The following is a 19,006-nucleotide window of genomic DNA, read 5'->3' as shown; positions in this document are numbered from 1 at the left end:
TTTTTTTCGGAAATTAGAGCATTAAAATTTTCAAGACAAAAATATTTTAAACTAAAGCACATGCGAACTTGATTTCATCAATCAGCCTTAACAGGAAGTAGGGTCAGTGGCGTATTACTTCAAAATTTAAAATGGGAATCGCGATCAAATATGGCACCTTTTGATAGAGCTCTTCAAAACAAACAACTTTCAAATGAAAGTTTACATGTGCTTTAGTTACAAATATTTTTGTCTCGAAAATTTTAATGCACTAGTTTCCGAAATAAATGACTTACGGGTGATCTGAATCCCCCATTGTCTTTTCGTACGTTTTATCATTGAAAGAGTAAGAATTAATAAAATCGTTTCCATGAAAGCTGTTTGTTTTGAAGAGCTCTATCAAATAGTATCATATTTGACCCCCACTCCCATTTGAAATTTTAAAGTAATACGCCACTGACCCTACTTCCTGTTAAGGCAGATTGATGGGATCAAGCTCAAGTGAAAGTTCACATGTGCTTTAGTAATAAATATTTTTGTCTCGAAAATTTTAATGCACTAGTTTCCGAAAAAAAATGACTGTTACGGATGCTCTGAATCATCCTGTATAATTCATCTAAACGGATTAAACTAGCGCTGAGGTAGTTCCCTTCATACTCGACTTATTCACCTTGCATACAAGAGTCTGTAACAGGTTAGGTTTGGTCAGTGCTGTCATGGTAATTTTTTTCTTGGCCATACACCCCACCCTTGTTTTCTCCCTTGAAATATATTTTACTGGCCTCCATCACAGTACTGGTATTGGTTACTTCAGACGCATTTACACCTTGCATATACAATCAACTGCATGTCCACAAAAAAATCCCTTATAATTTGAATGGTTTTCACTTCAGAAATCACAGGAACCACTTGAGCGCTACTTTCACCCAGGTAAGTAGTTAGCAGTTAATCATTGCAAAGCACTCGTTATATTATGAAATAGCATCACAAAATGCTGCCAAAATAAATGTTCCCAGTGTTAAGATTATAGAGTGTAAATTTCACTTAGGACAGATTTTGCTCTGGAAAGGAAACAAACAGTATATCAAACCAGCAGCTGCGAAACAAAACATCTGAAATTCGAGAGTGGTTAAACATTTTAATATTTCGTCCTTTCTTATTTACCTGCATCATAAGTATCAGATTTTTTTGCAGAGCTAATATCAGAGGCCCCTCCTATTAGTGAATGTTTTGAATATTTTGGCAACCATGATGGAAAATTCTCGCTGCCTCGGGAGTCGAGTACGCGTTCGGCAGAAGGGAGGGCGCGCTGGGGAAAGAAGACGGTTGCCGGCCAGATTGGAGGGGAGTGGAAAAACTCGAGACGTTTCCAGTAACAGATTATTCCCGAACACCGATTGCTGTAGAAACGTCGAGAATGTGTGATTTAGCAACAAATAGAAGAACGGAGCAGCACAGCCAGTTCAGTTTAGTTTGAACAACAAGCCAGCCGTCTTGTGAAGCAGCAGTGAACGAGCAAGCAAGCCAGCCTTCGAGACCGGAGTTCGACCTAGCATATTTAGCACGAGATATATAGATGTGGTCAAAGCATTCTAGTTGCGGTCGGCTATATCAACATTTATTCTCGCGGCGGCAGGTACCCAATATGCTATCAAAAATTACAAATGAACAGATAATAAAATCCTTAGAAACATACTTTTGGAAAGTGAGAGAAAAACGAATAAGGGAAATAAATACTTTAAAAGACATGTAAAATAAATTTTAAAATGTGTGCATATAATGTAAGAAAGTCTACCTATCTATATTATAGACTTCTTGCTAGCAAAATATCGTTTTCGCGTATAATTCATCTGGTGAAGAGAAAACTTCGGAGAAAAAATATACATGTTCATAGCGAAGAGGTAAAAGAGAGCATCAAGTCGCTAATTTCTTGAATTTCTCTTGTATCAATTGAAATGTTTTCTTCACGGAGCTGTCTTCGTACTCGCCGCACTAATTTTGTAGAACTTATCCTGTCTCATCTTTTGCTATATAGTTAATATTTTCCGTCTTTTACAACAAAATTATTACTATTTTCAATAAATTGGTTAATTACGGAATAAAATGTATAACCATAACATTCGACGAAATAGAAGAAATAGTAATATTTTCCGTCTTTTACAACAAAATTATTATTATTTTCAATAAATTGTTTAATTACGGACTAAAATATATAAAAAAAAGTTGGAACAACAGCTCCAAGTCGACTGGTATACGTCCTAGCGAGAGAGAACTACTACATCGAAGACTTGAAAATGACACTACCAAACACCAAAACTTGCCAAACACTGCTGGAGGACCTAGAAAGGAAATGAGCCGAGATAGACCTGGAATTCTATGGAGTCGACGCAATGAGAGAAAGAAACTGGACCAAAGAAAACCAACAGCAGAGGCATACAATCACAAGATACGCGATCCATGGATTCCACCACAAGATCTGTGCAACGACAAGATTCCACAGCCCAGAGGAGAACTGTGTGTGTAGCTTGTGCAAAGACAAATGTGACCGATATCATCTCCTGAAGTGCAAGAACAGGAAAAAAACACTATCTGAATACTGCAAAGAATGAAGAATTCCAAACACAAATACTCAATCGAGTGAACCTTATTATTATTATTATTATTATTATTATTATTATTATTATTATTATTATTATTATTATTATTATTATTATTATAAGATGCGATCCAGCAGGCAGTGGTTCGTCGAAGATCTTCGTAGCCAAACCGTAGCTTAGCAACGATTATTAAAAACAAATTTTCCGTTTCCTGAATTAATAGTTTCGATTCCATTACTAAATTACAGTTTTTTTCTGGCTATTATGTCAAAATTGTCAGTATGAATACCCGACCTATCAAACGTGCTATTATAAAAAACTAACAAAAAAGTGTTAACATCTCATAAGGTCCCGGGTTCGATACCCGGCTCCGGAACAATTTTTCCCTAGAAATTATTCATCTCATAAGAGAGTTTCTAAAAGATTTTCGTTCTCGTTTCTATTCTATAAAATTTGTAAAGAACTCGAAAAACAACGATCAGAATATCATTAGATGAAATCGAAGACCTGCTTTTTGAAATTATACAAGAGGAAATTGACGCTGGAAACATTGAAAAGAGGTGGAACTATTATTATTTTCTATAAATTTAATAGGTAAGTTGTAATTGAGGAGCTCCGAAACAAAACCCGTTAAGTCCACATCCGATCAAAATTGAGTTTGAAACGGATTCATGCTCTATGAAATGTCCTGCATCGATCTACAGTCTCTATTCTGTTCTAACTCCGTTGCATCCCTGTTAAAACTGCGGTCGAAATCGAGTGTTTCATAATCCTTTCAGTCCATCGCTCCAGTCGGAACAAACCCCGATAAGTCAACAGACTCATGGCGAAGTGTATCAACATCGGTTAAAATCGCAGTAATCGTAGATTATGAAACGACGGTTAAACAGTAACATGGTTAAAATGTAACTTGTGTGCACCATTCATAATCACAGATTACTTAAACATGGCTAGCTGACACCTCATTTAACCAGAGTAAAGTCTATGCTGGTGTACTGTTTCTACAAAATGACTAAAGGAAAACATCCATACCGCTGTAAAGATAATAGTCAACGTCTAAAAATGACTGCGCTCACTCCGTTCTACATCGAAATGAACGTGTCCAACATTTTCGCTTTGGATTTGTTTGCCTTTGGGCGCTGTTATACTGTATTTGCGAGTTGCATTTCTCTGCTGTTAGGTTAAAATCGTACAAAATAGAAAATTGAATGCAAAAATGATTATATCCCAATGTGTGGTTGAAGTGTCGCTAGACTTAATTACTAGAATTTAAATATATTATATAAAAAGATGGAATATCTATAAAGGAAAAGGATGCAGAAGATTAATAGGAATGTGTATACGATCAAGCACCTCATTTACACGAGGGAACTGTTCATTATCCTAAGATCCATAAATAACCTCTCTTTGTTCAGCCAGTGACATAGAGAAAGAGATATTCGAGTAAGTTATTCCCTCTTAAAATACAGAAAATATCAGTTACATAGAACCGTAATACAAGCAGCCGAACCATAGGAGAAATATGACTTTTTGTGTTATTTCAAGTGATCCATTTGTAGATTTTGATAAACGAAATCCCTCCTGAAATTTTCTGTCACCTAATTCCTCGTAAGAATTCTCTCTTTCCACTATAGAAACTTCACGCTCACGCTCTATCCAAGTAATTCAAGTACTGTATAATAATAATCGTCTTCGAAATAAACATCTGTGGCTCTGGCCGCCATTTTGCTTTACTTGCTCTACTAATCACTGGTTATCTCTTTTAACCGCTCGAATATGGCCGCTTAGAGATTACTGTGGTTAACCTCCTATTTAAGTCGTAACCAAGGTCGATCCACTGTAAAAATGCTTAACCAGAGGTTAGGTGACAATTTTAACCGGTGGTTACACTAACTGATGTACGGTCAAACGTCGCTACTTTTGCAGCGCTACTTTTATACTGCAGCTGCAAAAGTTGCGTGTCGTGTTCACACGTAAGCCAAAAGTAGCGCGCTGCACGCTACTTTTCGTGCTGCGCAACCCGAGTGCTGCAAAAGTTGCAACTGGAGGTTGCGAGTCTGTTCACACACAAGGCGCTACTTTTGCAGCCGCAGTCATGCTGCAGGTTCTCATCTCCGTGTTGACTTCTCAATATACATTTTGTGGTTATGTTCGCATTATTAAGAAACTCATGCGAAAGCTTCCTTATCTATTATTTGCTTTTCTGTCGTATCTAATATTCAGAAATTGGCATTATTTTTACTATAAAGCTTTTAAAAACGCCTATATACTTAAATGATAACCCACAGTATATTCACGTAATCAATGTTGGCAACCCTCCTGTTTGGAACTACGCTACGGAAAATTAAAAAAAATGAATTATATCGTCACAAATTATGCTCAGACTGTGTTGTGTATTTAATAACTGTTACAAATAATTTATTTTCATCACATTTAACATTAAAATATATCCAAACAATAAAAGTATCATTGACACATTTGGGTGGCAACACTGGTTGCAACCGCAGCAAAAGTTTCAACAAAACCGATATCAAAAATGCTGCGGCTGCAACCCTGAGAACCCTGTTCACACGTCGCTACTTTTAAGCTGCGCGCAGCATGGAAAAGTAGCGGGCAGCAGGTTCGGCAGCCACTACTTTTCGGGTTGCACGTTGTTCACACGTCGCAGTACAAGAGTTGCGCAGTTTTTTGTACTGCAGCGCTGCAAAAGTAGCGACGTGTGATCGTACCTTTATTCTGCAGCCACATAATACTAATAATTTTATTAATTCATTGTTGCAGCTGCATCTGCTGCTGGAGGCATATCAATGTTACTGTACTGGCATCATTGTTGGTGTATAAATCACACATTTTTAATAAATTAAATAGGAGAATAAAATTGTATTCGTAGAAAATAAGTCAGTCTCGCAGGAGTGTTCTAGTAGTAGATGCCATGGAGGGAAGTGTGTCTGTCTTACAAGGATCTCTAGGGTCCAGAAAGAGGAAATTAATGACAGAGACAATGTGAAAAACAGAATATAAAGCCAGATACAATATTTAATATTAAAACTCCACTGTAAATTAAATGAAAATAATGTAGTCCTGAGTTAAATAGTTCGTAAAAATGTCATGGATATACGACTCCACAATTATTTTATTCTAGATATTATAATGATAAGGATTTTGGTCTCATGGAATTTGAACCTCCCGGTAGTCACAAGGAAGGGCGCTTCAAATGCTGTTCGATCCCCGTATATAGTTTTACAAAGCCAAGAAAAAGGGTTTATGCACATTACAACAAAGTGGAACAATACAGGCTTCTTGCTTCATTGATGTCTGTTTAATCCACGAAGAGGCGACGGAAAATTGAACAGTCTTGTAAAATAATAGTAAGAGGGTTTTCGAATGTAGTCATGTTACATACTCTTTCAGGTATGTAATAAACGATATTCGCACAAAATAATGTACGATACACGAGCGGTATGTTTTCTTTCAATTCTCGGAAATTAAAAAAGCTCAACTACATTTCGCTTTTTCAAACTTTCCCTCGAACATGAAAACTTCAACATACCGCTCTTGTAACGCATATTACTATTGTTTTCGCGGATCATTGCCAAAGGTTTTATTGTTTTTGCTTTGTCTTTTGGCTTAAGCCTTTTGACTTTGCTTTTGCAATATTTCTAACAAGATTACCGTTCCACGTCTTCTTCGTCGTGCTGGTGAGAATCGAATAGGTCGAAACCGAAGATTCGCAAACTGGGTAAAAGAATATCGTCCCATTTTGTATATCACTAGCCAAAAGGCTTTGGAAAATCCAAAAACTGCAAAGGATAATACCAAATGCAGTCAAAGGATTAAACCTTTGGCAATGATCCGCGAAAACAGAAACTTTTTTAAAGAGTGTGAACTCTATTTGTAATTTTACATTTTCTCTGTTTCAGCTCCAATTCACCTCTTCAGCCAGAGAAGTGTGATGTCAAAAATTCTGCCGATCACTATTCTAGGACAGAGTGGAGAAGGAAAGATCTCTAACGAGAAATTCCAAATTGTAATATTTTTTTTGTTAAGTTTATTTGTACACGCTTTAACATGTGTGATCATATCGAGTGTGTAGGATGTTTGAGTATATCAGTAGGCCCGTGTTTAGTACTGTTGAGAGCCTGTTTCTATTGCCGTGTGTTATAGATGGCTCGCGTTCAACTGATATTAGATTTTGATGAATGTTTATATTAGTATTAAGACTGTGATGAATCATGACATATAAATTTCCAATCTGTCATTTGCCTTTGTGACTGAGGGAAACCATGAAAAACCCCAGTCAGATTAGCCGGCCGCTGGGTTTGAGCCCGGGATATCTCGAATGCGAGTTTCAGACGTTACTGTCAAAGCTAATTAGCTCGGTAGTAAAGTCTTACTGTCAAAGAGAAAATGAAATAGGAATATCTACTGTCCTGAAATAACTAGCCTTACTATTGCAGGACACATGTGTCAATATTGGCTAAAATTTGTGCGACCCGTGACGCCAATGCATAATATGATATAGGCCTACAGTATGTAGTGGTTCTCATTTACGCAGAATTTGGGCATCTTTTTTTTAAAAGAAGGAGGTTATATCAGTTGTTTAGTTTTATTGTAATCATTGGATCTGTCTGTTTACTTTCACAGTGTCTTCTCATGACGTGGTATGAAATCTGAAAAGTCTTAGGCCTATCCAATTAAAAAAAAAAGTAATATCGACGTTTCTTTCAATTAATGCGTGGGGTTTTATATAAATTCTACAAACTTAACTAAAATATCGATTACTTTTTCCAACAAAAGTCATTATTGTCCTCGATGTTCTATTTTTGATACTTCGAAACACTCAATACTTAGGAGTAAAAAGAGCGATCGATATTTCTTAGAAATGGACCCGATACTATTACGTTTTTAGGAAGTTCTCCTCTTCGTTTCTTTCTTTCTTTCTTTCTTTCTATCTATCATCTTTCGTATTTTCTTTCTGTCTGTCTTTCTTTGTTTCTCTATAATTTTCCGTTTCAGCGATGGATTAGAATTCCACTATGTCAAAGAGTGGTACTGTATATCCGTCTTTTACACAATTATATGTTGTTTTTTCATCACTCAATAGTACTATACGTTACAAGAGCGGTATGTTGACGTTTTCATGGTCGAGGAAAAGATTGAAAAAGCGAAACGTAGTTGAGCTTTTTTAATTTCCGAGAACATGAAAACAAACATACCTCTCGTGCATCGTACATTATTTTGTGCGAAGATTGTTTATTACATACCTGGAAGACGAATTTCTAATTAGATGCAATGAAATCTCCATGTTGGTTTCTGTTTAATGACGGCAACTTCGGAAAACCAAAATATCTTTCTTCAACATTGTTGCTATAATATGTTTTCTGCGTTTACTATACTCCAGCAGGCCGTGATATACGTCTGTCTTCCCCCCCCCCCCAGTCTATAAATGCGAACTTAAAACAAACGGTAAGGTTATGTAATGATTTATTTTTCATTTTAATATTTTAACAATATTATTTATGTAACATATTGCAGTAATAACATCGGCATCTGGAATCTTATTGATTTTTTCACGGCTTCCTTAATGTTACTTGTATCAGGAATGCATTAAGTTTCGTGGAGTAGTAGACTTTACTTAATTTTTGCCAATATTTAAAAACAATAATTAACAATGCAATTTAGATGAAATTGCAGTGGTAAGTTTCCAATTTATAATTATTACTATGTTAAACGTCTCTAAAAATAATATGTTAAAAGCCTAAAAATAATATGTTAAAAGCCTAAAGCCGTAAAATGAATGTCGCGTTTAAGCGGTAAGAAGAGGGAAATTGTTATGTGTGTTACGTTGGGAATACTGAATGTGGTATTTCGCACTTACCGCGTATTGGTTCTGTAAGGAAAACAAGCAAATACGCACGATCTCACACAAAAGAATTTTATAACAGTATATGCTATAAAATAATCTTCACTCCTGGTACAGTAAAATTTTCAACATCCCCAGTGTGAGATTGAGAAATCCCCCACTAACAGTCGACAAATTCTTAGAGAAAAGTACATGTTGTGAATGGTTTAATATTCTAACCGTCCTCCCAGAAATACTCCAGTGTAAGACATGTGAATAATCTCCACTCCTTTCCTAATTTTTACGAATACGATAACTTTATAACCTTATAAACAAGTTTCCAACGCTATTTTTTTAAATAAAATTTACTTTTGGTTTATTTAACGACGCTCGCAACTGCAGAGATTATATTAGCGTCGCTGGTGTGCTGAAATTTTGTCCTGCAGTAGTTCTTTTACATGCCAATAAATACACTGACATGAGCCATCGACCTGGACCCAGCATTACAACGGAATTAAAGAAGACGTAATAAGTAAATAAGACATCAAATTTCTAACCAGTTTCTCTGAAACAAAAGCCTGCAATATACTCGTTACGTCATTGTTTGATTTCTTGACTTTAATATCGTTTCTAAATACGGAAATCAGTTTACCAGCAGATATTTCAGAAACTTGTGGAGCAAAATTGGATGTACTTCTAAAAAAATCTCGTGAGAGTTATGAAAGAAAGCAGGAGAAATTGATTAAATAACTGAAGAGCTAGAAAACAAAAAAGCGCTTTCAGAAACAGTAGGTCTGGCATACGAGTAACTAATGAACTAGATCAGTTGACTAAATTTTACATTCGGTCTCTAATTTATTTTATCCGCTTTGATTATGTGGACTTTACATGTCTAATAAAAAGGTTGTAAACATATTCATTACGCAAATTAGTTAGGTAAAGGTACTTTATACATTTTTTTTTAAACACCAATCTTAAAATTTGTTACATTGCACTTCATATCTTGCGCGGGATTTCGAAGGTACTAAACATTCAATTGCAGAAGTTACTGCATTTCCAATATCTGAAACCTCGTTTCAACTCATTTTAACAATTTTAATTTATTTCTCTTAGTAGGCCTACTGCTGTGTTCTGTTATCAATAGAAACCCTATCGTGTTCATGACTAATAAAACAAACATAAACGAATAGCCTCTCGCAGGAAGAAATTGATAATAATACAATCGCCTCTCCACAAGAGACATGTTCAAAACTAACAAACATTATGCAAATACTTTTATTACAAATTAATTTTTATCAAAGTGGAAAAAAACGTTGTACGATATACTTATCGTAACTTCATATTATAATACTCGACTGGTTATCAAGCTCGACCTGCTGCCTCGTTTGACAACTTTCCAAACTCGTATTGTAACATGAAACGTTACGATACTCATATTGTAAATAACAATTATCATATCTATCAGAACAAGTCAGTAGATTAAACTTTACATTTAATTTTTATGTTTAATTTTAATATTCAGAAGTATTACGTTATTGATTAATAACATATCATTTATTTTCATTTCGAAATTCTTGTTTTAATTAATATTGATATTATGACGTAGAACTGTTATAAATACCAAATAGTCAACAGCTCAATTGTTATCACAGTTTTATTGCACGCGTGCCATAATATGGCATTTTATGAATGATTTTGGGCAAACGTACAGAATGTTTATAATGCAATATAATTAATTTTATGCTCGATCATGCCGAAATGTAGTAATTATACACCTGGTAGCAGTCCTTTAATGCATGTCATTAAAATACACCTACTCATTAAAGTACAGGTGTTCAGCCAATGACAACTCAGCTTACAGGTGTTCAGCCAATGACAAGTCAGCTTTGTACCGTTATAAAACCGCAAGTATCGATTATTCTCGGATATGCAATCGAAAGAGAATTAGCGAAAAGTCACGGAAGCTGAAAATCCAATACTGTCGCAGAAGGTTATGTTCTGTTACTATAATAATTAGCGTTAATTGTAAATAATATTCAAATAAATTCAATTTGTCATCTCGTTTTTCAATGTCGAATTTAATAATCAAGGTTATATCAAGTTTAACGGGATTACAGCAAGATCAATGACATTATTGTTCCTCGGAAAAAATCAATACTTTCGCGTCTGCGTATATCTCACAATTCACGACCTAGAACAAGTTAGAAATATGGTCGAGCATAAAAAGTCGTATGAAACTCGCCTATAATGGTAATTAAGAAGCTCGTATGAAAATTATGAAACTCGCTTGCGCTCGTTTCATAAACATCCATACTCGCTTCTTAATTACTATCATTATAGGCTCGTTGCATAATGTACTATAAACCTATTAATTCCTTAAAGTAAAGGTTAAGGTATCCCCGTAACATGCCATGAAGGCACTTGGGGGGCATGGAGGTAGAGCCCCATGCTTTCCATGACCTCTGCACTAGAATGAGGTGGTGTGGTCGGCACCACGCTCTGACCGCCTTTTACACACGGGAAAGACCCGGTACTCAATTTTATGGAAGGCTGAGTGAACCTTGGGGCCGTTCTGAAAGTTTGGCAACGAGAAAAAATCCTGTCACCACCTGGGATCGAACCCCGGACCTTCCAGTCCGTAGCCAGCTGCTCTACCAACTGAGCTACCCGGCCGCCATTAATTCCTTATCTGCTTCATAAATAAATAAATAAATAAATAAATAAATAAATAAATAAATAAATAAATAAATAAATAAATAAATAAATCGACTGCTGTAATATGTGAGCCGGCACACTGAAGATCATGGCTTCATTAAAGATCGGACATCCTCTCTCCTTTCTTCGTGGAAGTTTTCTTCTTGTGAACTTTCTACCCGTGCTGAAGCAAGTAGTCTACACATTAAATGGGAAAGATCTCTTCCATCGAAATAGATTCAATTAAGTATTGCTATTCGGACTCATATCATCAATGCTGCTGTTTTGCACAGTCCGACATAAGCGAACCTCTCACACCTACAAGTCGTACGATCCGACCACACGACTATTGCGGGAAGGCGACGAGTAGTACTACCATCGTTGCCAGCCCTTGTGAGAAGTCTCGAAGACTACAATAAGCCTACTGTGGTAGGCAGATCGAAGTGGAGGAAAATTTCTTATTGACATTAAAAAGTAGTTGAAGTTGCAGAATAAATAAATAAATAAATAAATAGTAAGTAAGTAAGTAAGTAAGTAAGTAAGTAAGTAAATAAGTAAATAAATAAATAAATAAATAAATAAATAAATAAATAAATAAATAAATAAATAAATAGTAAGTAAGTAAGTAACTAAGTAACTAAATAAGTAACTAACTAAATAAATAAATAAATAGTAAGTAAGTAAGTAACTAAATAAATAAATAAATAAATAAATAGTAAGTAAGTAAGTAAGTAAGTAGGTAGGTAACTAAATAAATAAGTAAATAAATAAATAAATAAATAAATAAATAAATAAATAAATAGTAAGTAAGTAAGTAAATAAATAAATAAATAAATAAACAGTAAGTAAGTAAGTAAATAAATAAATAAATAAACAAACAAGTAAATAAACAAGTAAATAAATAAATAAATAAAAATAAACAAATAAATAGTAAGTAAATAAATAAAATAAATAAATAAATAAGTAAGTAAATAAATAAATAAATAAAATAAATAAATAAAATAAAATGAATAAAATAAAATAAATTAAATTAAAATAAAAGTAAATAAATAAGGAAATAAGTAGGTAAGTAGATACGTAGATAAATAAATAAAATAAATAAATAAATAAATAAATAAATAAATAAATAAATAAATAAATAAATAAATGTCAATCAGTCAATCAATCAATCTATAGCTACTAATAATAAAACTGTAACTAAACTTTTTCTGATAATTTTTGCTTTTTAAAAAATAATTGGTGTTAACATATTGTGTAATTAACTATACTTAGATCAAAAATAGCATTATTGAAATTTTTGTTTTTGTGTCTGTCTGTCTGTCTGTATATTTGTTACCTTTTCACGCGAAAATGGCTGAACCGATTTCTATGGAAATTGTTATATAAATTAAGTTGTGTAAACTTAGAATTTAGCCTATATCACATTTAAAATACTTTATTTAAAAGGAGAGTTATAAGGGTGTCTGAAGTCAATAAATCGAAATATCTCGCATATTATTGATTTTTTTAGAAAGGTATTATTTTACAAAAGTTGTTTTTAAAAATATTTCCGAGAAGTTTTATTCTATACAAAACTTCAATAGAATTAATTTTAACGAGATATTTCAGTTTTAAAATAGCAATGCTTTTTATATCAGTGCCGCCTCAATCAGACTAATACAAAAGTGAAAACAAATGACTTTGCGTTCATTTAAGGCGGTCTTGCACAACAAACGGATATCTTTGTAATCTGTTGTTGTTGAGTCAGCTGTCCGAAGACAGATACCATGAAGGCACTACTAATGAGGCAACTATGCCAGGAGATAATGGGGTAGATTGATCAGTTCCTTTCCCCCTTCATTGCATACATCGCCGACTAGTTCCATATTACACTAGTCAGACTTCAGATGCATACAAACAATCCTCTGACACATATCGTCGTGTGAGATGTACTGCATATCAGCCAGAATCTCAATCAGAAGTATGTAATCTATTATCTATACTAATAATAAAACTGTAGCCGAAATTTTTCTGGTAATTTTCGATTTTCCAAAAATAATTGGTCCTAACATATACAATTAACCACCCTGAAACCGAAAATCGCTTTTTTGAAATTTTTGTTTGTATGTCTGTCTGTCTGTCTGGATGTTTGTTACCTTTTCACGCGATAATGGCTGAACCGATTTCGATGAAAATTGGAATATAAATTAAGTTCGTTGTAACTTAGATTTTAGGCTATATGGCATTCAAAATACATTACTTAAAAAGGGGGTTTATAAGGGGGCCTGAATTAAATAAATCGAAATATCTCGCTTATTATTGATTTTTGTGAAAAATGTTACATAACAAAAGTTTATTTAACAATAATTTGCGATAAGTTTTATTCCTTGAAAAATGTTGATAGGACTGATATTTAATGAGATAAATGAGTTTTAAAATTAAAATAACTGCCATCTAAGGCCGTGTAATGAATTAAAAAACAAATGACTTCGTCTATAAGGGGCCTTGGACAGCAACAATCGAAAGCTATGAAAGATAGCCTACAGAGAATGTTTCTGTGTTTGTATGAAGTAATATCGGAAGCTAAATTAACCGACCTGTATAATTAATTATTAATTCACCATTGGAAAGTGTAGTTTCTCTAGATGGACATAATGCTATAATGTTATTACAGTAACTTCTGAGTGAATCGAGGACAGGTAAGATTAAAATAGCTTCTTATGCACAGAAAAAATGATAGGCTATTCTGTACATTCGTTTCCTGTATTTCCTAAAATAATTTTTATGACCAAATGTGTGGTCTCTGGATCAAAATGATCGCATTTTAATTATGCAAATACAATTTAAATTAAGTAACATAATAAACGATTTATCCTTATATCAAACATGAATGTTCCCTGGATCAAATGTCCTATTTTAATTATGTAATTACTTTATATTTATTTCTAACGGGTGCAGCGGAGCGCACGGGTACGGCTAGTACGCTAATAAATGGTTGTCAATATTAATATGTATGCTGTTATGAAATTATGGACAGGATTAATGTTTTCAATAGACTAATATCTTACAATTATTTTTCTAATCAATTCTAAAATTAATTCAGAAGGATATTTTCAATTATGTTATTCCGAATTCTCTTATTTTTGGTAAATGGCATAATATACAGGCAAATAATTATACAGAAGATAATCTACAGTAATTCAATATTATATTGTAAAGAACTGATTTTGACTGGTTAATTCTATTTTTACAGTAATTTACGTAATTTCATCTTACCGTGCTTGGTCTGGGACAGGCCTGCAGAACCCATAAGTAGGGGAAACATGACGTCAGCCTCATTCCATTTCTGTTGGGGAGGATCGACTTCCGCGTGGAGTTGTTTACATTCTTTTCCCACGCAAGGTCCATCAGTGGCGGCACTGTAATTTTCAAAAAGGACTGTAATAAATTCATTGTATTTATACTGCGTTATCTCGTTTCAAGGTTCACAATTAGGGTAAACTAGTGTCTGTTGGACAGTCGGGCATGTTGGACACTCTGTACTTTAACGTGTTACCTCGCCACTTGTGGGCACCAAATTCTGCTAGAAGTCAATGAGGGAAGTAACCACGAGTGGGGCTACTTCCGTCATTGACTTCTAGCAGAATGTGGTGCCCACAAGTGGCGAGGTAACACGTTAAAGTACAGAGTGTCCAACATGCCCGACTGTCCAACAGACCCCAGTTTACCCTATGCTAGATTTCCTGTCGGTAGGTTCTTTGAGATTTCTTTGCACCTAGCCTGCCTCAGATTTTCGAAAACTTTCCTCCTATCATTACTTACGGAAACATAAATTTATAGCATTTAAGTAATGAACCTTGAAAGTCACTATTAATTTCAATTAAAAATTGACACAACGAGTGACGTCCTTAATTTAACAGTTTATAATAAATAATCAGTATGCAGTTCGTAGTAATGAACTTACCCGAAAGTTTGGATAATTCTTAATATGGGCTTTGTTCAAATGTCTGGTTTAATATTGAAATGACGAGTAGAAATAAATTGGATGGGACACAGTAAAGAAGCAATTCTTTCGTCAACAACAACAACATAATCATACTCCCATTTCCTTTGGAAGTAGTATTTTTTCACGGATTTGGATTTTGCCATATTCCATTTCTCTTTAAACTACAGTACGCGGTATTGTGTATTTATTTATTTATATATTAATTTATTTGGCTGGAGTGCGTTGCAATGTTGAATGACAGCATTGACATCCGGTCATATAGCTCTCACTCACTTAGCAACGTACAATTTATTTATCGTCCTATAACTAGTAAAACGAATTAAGACCAGTAATGCAAGTTTTATAAAAAAACAGGAATTAAAACTTTATTAATGCACGAAAAATCATAATAAATTCTTCAAATAAAGTAATTGGTTTGTTGCCTGCATGCAACATTACGGACTTATTCCACTTTAGTAGAATACAGAGCACGGAAAGACAAGTCGGAGACTGTACTTAACTTGTTTTACACAAAAAGTGGACTTAATCGGTTTTACTAGTAATAGGACGATAGGCCTTCTTACATTATATGCACACATACATGTTAAAATTTATTTTACATGTCTTTTAACTTAATTATTTCCCTCATTCATTTTTCCCTTACTTTCTAAAGGTATGTTCCTAAGGATTTTATTATCTGTTTATTTGTAATTCTTGATAGCGTAATGTATACCTGCCGCCGCGAGAATGAATGTTGATGCAGCTGAGCGTAACTAGAACGCTATTACCGCACTGGTAGAAAAGGTAGGTGGGGTAGAAGGGGTAGTAAGGCAGTCGTTCTGAGGAGCTACAGTTCTGCAGGTCTAGTCTGGGAGTATATAGAAGTTTCACCAAAAATTAAAATGTAGTGACAATAAAATTAATATTCTATGTGGACCAAACAAATTACCGTGGATCACTCAAAAATGTAATTAAGTAATGAAAATGTGTACTGTACGAAATATTTAATATGTGCCGCTGTATATTTGTAAAATTATTTCATCTCTCACTTTATCATGAAATAAAGCAACGCAAATCAGAAATCAGTCTCGTGTGTGGTGTGGGAGGATATCAAAGTTTCATAACTGTATTTTAAGAGTGATTTCGTAAAGACGACTATTTTTGCTGGACCAAAAATAAAATAAAAAAGGACTAAAAATTAGTATTTTACCGTGAAGCTTACGAGAGTTTTTCATTTCCATTGTCTAAGTTATGCGAGTCATTTTACAAAGTGCAAAGTGAACGAAAAAGATTTCCTGCGATTATTATTTCCCAATATTTGTTCCCTTTTTTTCTTAAAATAATATTTTCATTTGATTTTACTTACGTAAGCAACGGTGCACAATGGGGCCAACACAAAAATATTTGTACGCAATCCATGCTATGTTGACATTGGTTTGGGGTGTGTTTTAATTAAAGGATGTATTCAAGACTAATTGAGAAATCTATTAAATGAATTATCCTTGCACAAAAACTGATGTTCTCTGAACCAAATTATAGTATTTCAGTAATTATGTTGATACAATAGCAATTAAGAAAGATGTTAAAGGAATTATCCTTGCATCAAATGTATGCTCCCTGGACCAAAATGATTATATTTTAATTATTGAAATATAATTTCTAATAATAAATATGTTAAAGTTTTTCTTTATACCAAAAAAGAATGTTCCATGAACAAAATAATTGTATTTTAATTATGTAATTATGCCATTGTATCATATAGGATTGTATGAGGTTGTTGCAACTGAGTTATCTAATGTCAAATGTTTTTATTTATAACGTTAGGCCATTAATGACTGAATAAATAAGGAGTCGCGTTCATAAGGGTAGAGGTTGGGTTTGGGATGATGGCCTTACTTACTTATTGGCTTTTAAGGAACCCGGAGGTTCATTGCCGCCCTCACATAAGCCCGCCATTGATCCCCATCCTGAGCAAGATTAATCTAGTCTCTACCATCATATCCCACCTCCCTCAAATCCATTTTAATATTATCTTCCCATCTATGTCTCGGCCTCCCCAAAGGTCTTTTTCCCTCCATTCTCCAACTAACTCTCTATATACATTTCTGGATTCGCCCATACGTGCTACATACCCTGCCCATCTCAAGCGTCTGGATTTAATGCTCCTAATTATGTCAGGTGAAGAATACATTGCGTGCAGCTCTGCGTTGTGTAACTTTCTCCATTCTCCTGTAACTTCATCCCTCTTAGCCCCAAATATTTTCCTAAGAACCTTATTCTCAAACACCCTTAATCTCTGTTCCTATCTCAAAGTGAGAGTCCAAGCTTCACAACCATATAGAACAACCGGTAATATAGCTGTTTTATAAATTCTAACTTTCAGATTTATTGACAGCAGACTAGATGACAAAAGCTTCTCAACCGACTAATAACAGGCATTGGGATGATGGCCTACAAGCTACAAATCGTGCGTAAGATTTTGCTTTGCAAATTATTCAATATGGAGTGACGTGCACTACATAGAATTCTTACCTATTAAGTATATAAACTTCTCATTGATTATATCGTGTCTCTGGTGTGGTTTGTTATAATTTTCAGGTTATTTTCAATTATTCAAGTACGTTTTTCCCTTTTCTGTTGTGAAGGAATATCAAGTTTCACCTTATGTTGTTGGGGAGTAATAAATAATAAGTCCCATTCTTGTAGGTTCTATATATTATGCAGTTGCCACTGCGCGCTTGTGCCTTGCTCTACAGAGAACCATAGCAGACAGCATCCAGGCTCCGCTGCCTGCTCAAGGAGCGGTAGTACGTATGGGACTTTGAATTTGATTTGTGTTTCGTTCATTTTAGCGGAAAAGTATAAGTTCGACATTAATAATTTTATGTTAAAGTTAAGTATTACTTTTCACATACTTCAAAATGTCAATTAAACAAAATTCTCAGTTATCTCGAAAGATTTCTGCCTCAAAACAAAACAAAACTCGGAGACTTAATAAGAGTGAGAAAGTAAAGGACAATCGTTTACGAATTAATAATGCAAACATTTCAGTGACTCGGTGAAGAGAAACTAGCATCGGACACTTTGAGCGACTTCCCGATACCTGAGTTCGAGCTTGCCTGGGTCGAGAAAGAGAAAACAGCGATTAATTTTCTCAGAGGATTAACGAACTACAGTGTATTACTAGAACTAGAGAGCATAGTCGAAAATGAGTACGCAGTAATAATACCAATATTAGCATTCCATTACGATACAGTTAATATTGATTATGCTCATTCCAATGGTATTCAAACAGACAAGAAGGATAATACAATAAATGCAATAAAAACAATGGACTAATGAGCCGAACGGATTATGTTGCGCTGCTGGAAAATTTTTTCCTGAGATTCAAGAGCCATCACAACCAATAAAAACTTACTTATAGGAGTACATCCGTTATCAACACACATTTAAAATAATATAGTAAGACAGTAAAAAGGTAAAAGGTAAAGGTATCCCCGTAACATGCCATGAAGGCACTTGGGGGGCATGGAGGTAGAGCGCCATGCTTTCCATGACCTCGGCACTAGAATGAGGTGGTGTGGTCGGCACCACGCTCTGACCGCCTTTTACCCCCGGGAAAGACCCGGTACTCAATTTTATAGGAGGCTGAGTGAACCTCGGGGCCGTTCTGAAAGTTTGGCAACGAGAAAAAATCTTGCCACCACCTGGGATCGATCCCCGGACCTTCCAGTCCGTAGCCAGCTGCTCTAATAACTGAGCTACGCGGCCGCCATACTAAGACAGTCCAACGCTTTATTCCAAATGGCATCGTTTGGTGCAAAAGGCAATTTTATGCCAATATTTAAAGTTCAAGGACAGACTTATGACTTAATTGGAAGTCCTCTTCCAGCTCTCAGTTCTTACAAATACATTTTGTTTCAGACGTTG

Source organism: Periplaneta americana, chromosome 2 (genome assembly GCF_040183065.1).
Source record: "Periplaneta americana isolate PAMFEO1 chromosome 2, P.americana_PAMFEO1_priV1, whole genome shotgun sequence".
Lineage (NCBI taxonomy): Eukaryota > Metazoa > Arthropoda > Insecta > Blattodea > Blattidae > Periplaneta > Periplaneta americana.
Note: the sequence above shows the minus strand (reverse complement) of the source record.